Here is a 2,500-nt window from a genome sequence, read left to right on the forward strand (position 1 = left end):
AGAGAGAGAGAGAGAGAGAGAGAGAGAGAGAGAGAGAGAGAGAGAGAGAGAGAGAGAGAGAGAGAGAGGTAGACACAGAGGTGCATAGGTCTGGGCGGGGATCACACTAACGTTCATAAAGGCTAGTTATTGGCAATACTGCAGGCTTCATTTTGCTCGTAATTATCCTGGCCTCCCATAAGCCTCCCATCCCCAACACCCCCACCACTCTCTCTCTCTCTCTCTCTCTCTCTCTCTCTCTCTCTCTCTCTCTCTCTCTCTCTCTCTCTCTCTCTCTCTCTCTCTCTCTCCCCGTCTGTCCCCGTGATTGCAAGTTGACAAGACACGCTAAACTCGATTGGAAGTGAGGCGGAGGCGAGCATTGCAGCCACGCGCATTGTGTTGCATGTTACGAAGGGCAAGAGGAGGAGGAGGAGGAGGAGGAGGAGGAGGAGGAGGAGGAGGAGGAGGAGGAGGAGGAGGAGGAGGAGGAAGATGGATATAAATAAAAAGAAATACAAAGGAAAACAAACATCAAGAGACCTGATGTAGTTTTTATAAATATTCTACACTAATTACTAGTGGAAGAGAAAGAATAGCTAAGTAAAGGAGGAGGAGTGGCAGTAACGCAGCGCCATTCCACAGCCAGTAATTGTTGTCATGGGGAGCGAGGCGTGGAGGTAATGGTGTCAAGGCATCGGAACTGTGAAGGGTAAAAAAACAAACATTAGAGAATTTAGACCTTAATGAAGTGAGACGCAGTGCACACCACACACCACCACACCACACACCACCACACCAGCACTTCGGGCCCCACCAAGAGCAGACAACACGGAAGCAAGCAGCTGAAATACATTTACTTTACCTGAATCGAATCGCCAAAGAAGGTTAAAATATTAGAATTCCTTGCAGTAATCGGAGTGCTGCTTATCTGTTAGCATAAAGTGGGTACGTTAATTCCCGCTGTCCTTATCGCTTGCCTGGATCACGAAGAGGTGGAAAGGGAAATACACAGACAACACATGTGAGGATGAGGTAATTGAATGCAGGTAACAACGCAGGTGACAATGATAAGGACGGGAATGGCAACAACAACGATAATATTGACCATGATGATGACGATAATGGATACAACAATAATGACAACGATACTAATAACAATGTCGACTACGTAAAGGGAGAAATGGAACAGAACGAAAGATAAACGAAAGCTGAATAAAGTGCACAAAAAATAAAAAAGGAATAGCAATAAAGGAGGAAAAACAGAAAATAAGAAAAGAATAAAAAAAAGAAGACCGAATGAAGTGCATAAGAATGAACGACAATGAAGTAGCAGAAACGGAAACAGAAGGGAAAAAATAAACGAATAAAGTGAATAAAAAATAACATCAATAAACGAGGAATTATATTAAAAAAAAAACGGGAGGAAGGAAGGGAAAGAGTGGAGCTTCATTCACTCTTCCAGCACAGTATCAGCAGCACCACCACCACCTCCATCACTGACAGTCAGCCCTCCAGCAGCGTAGACAGAGACACAGACAGTACCATAAGTCTCTGGATTCATCACGTGACCGGAGGCAGCCAAGAGTGTAATAGAAAAACGGAAGGCAAATAGATACATCCTCCTCCTCCTCCTCCTCCTCTTCCTCCTCCTCCTCCTCTTCCTCCTTTACTTTATCGTCTTCATCCCCTTCTTCCTCGTATTCGTTGAGCTCTTCCTTCTCTCTCTCTCTCTCTCTCTCTCTCTCTCTCTCTCTCTCTCTGTGTGTGTGTGTGTGTGTGTGTGTGTGTGTGTGTGTGTGTGTGTGTGTGTGTCTTGTGATTCCTCCTCCTTCTCCTCCTCCTCTGGCATTTGTGTGTGTGTGTGTGTGTGTGTGTGTGTGTGTGTGTGTGTGTGTGTGTGTGTGTGTGTGTGTGTGTGTGTGTGTGTGTGTGTGTGTATGTGCGTGTGTGCGTGCGTTGGAATGGCTGCAATGTGCGTGCGTTTCCTCGCAATAAAAGGAGACTGGTCAGGAGCTAAAAGGATAATTTGGAAAAAGGGCCCACTAGACGCTAACCAGCCAGGAAAAGAAGAAAGGAAAAGAAGAGCAAGGAAGGGGGAAAAAAGAAACAGAAAACGTTGCAAATGAAGAAAAAATGCTGCGGTCAATTTACTTTGCGAGGAAGAGTCTTGATGCTCTTGAGAGAGAGAGAGAGAGAGAGAGAGAGAGAGAGAGAGAGAGAGAGAGAGAGAGAGAGAGAGAGAGAGAGAGAGAGAGAGAGAGAGCATATACCGGAGTGCCATGTCTTTTTATAGCTTGAGAGTAAAAGCTGTACATAAAAAGTGTTTCCTTACGACGGCAGGTACTAAAAAAAAAAAGTGGATAAAAAATGTAACATGCTCTTGCCCTTCTTCCCTTATTCACGGTGCCTGTCTCACTCTTTACACCTGCACCCTCCGTCCGCCTCGCTTGACATGAACAATTGCACGAATAAAAGGCAACTGTACAGATGTTATGCGTAGGTACCCGACAAGCTGCAT

At 45.4% G+C, this 2,500-nt stretch overlaps 1 protein-coding gene across 1 annotated transcript in view; it reads right to left on the reverse strand.

Annotated features, from left to right (window-relative positions):
• The window catches only part of LOC135103897 (dipeptidase 1-like), a 195,132-nt gene that overhangs the window by 107,372 nt on the left and 85,260 nt on the right, over positions 1 to 2,500 (reverse strand). The gene's annotated exons all lie outside the window — the stretch shown is intronic.

The sequence above is a fragment of the Scylla paramamosain genome, chromosome 9 (assembly GCF_035594125.1).
Source record: "Scylla paramamosain isolate STU-SP2022 chromosome 9, ASM3559412v1, whole genome shotgun sequence".
Taxonomy (NCBI): Eukaryota; Metazoa; Arthropoda; class Malacostraca; order Decapoda; family Portunidae; genus Scylla; species Scylla paramamosain.